The 215-nt window shown below is 46.0% G+C and overlaps 1 protein-coding gene across 1 annotated transcript in view; it reads right to left on the bottom strand.

The window, feature by feature from the left end:
• Positions 1 to 215, bottom strand: part of GGCX (gamma-glutamyl carboxylase) — a 7,583-nt gene that overhangs the window by 771 nt on the left and 6,597 nt on the right. The gene's annotated exons all lie outside the window — the stretch shown is intronic.

The raw sequence follows: 215 nt of genomic DNA, 5'->3' as shown, positions 1-215 counted from the left end.
TTCTCCTGCCCCTGAGGATTTTTTTTTTTCTTGGTTTTACTATTTTCGGGAGGTTTCGTCCGAATGTTTTGATCCACTGAATCCAAAAATGAGTTCAAAAAGAAAAGAATCTCAATAAAAGTGATGGGTTAGATGGAGCCACCGCGAGTGTGTGGGGGAAACGGGGGGGAAAAACGGGTGCAGGGGGGTGTTGAAGGGTTTGGGAAACCGAGGCA

This window comes from Corvus brachyrhynchos, unplaced genomic scaffold, assembly GCF_000691975.1.
Source record: "Corvus brachyrhynchos isolate BGI_N302 unplaced genomic scaffold, ASM69197v1 scaffold119, whole genome shotgun sequence".
Classification (NCBI taxonomy): Eukaryota; Metazoa; Chordata; class Aves; order Passeriformes; family Corvidae; genus Corvus; species Corvus brachyrhynchos.
This window is presented reverse-complemented; position numbering and strand designations above follow the sequence as displayed.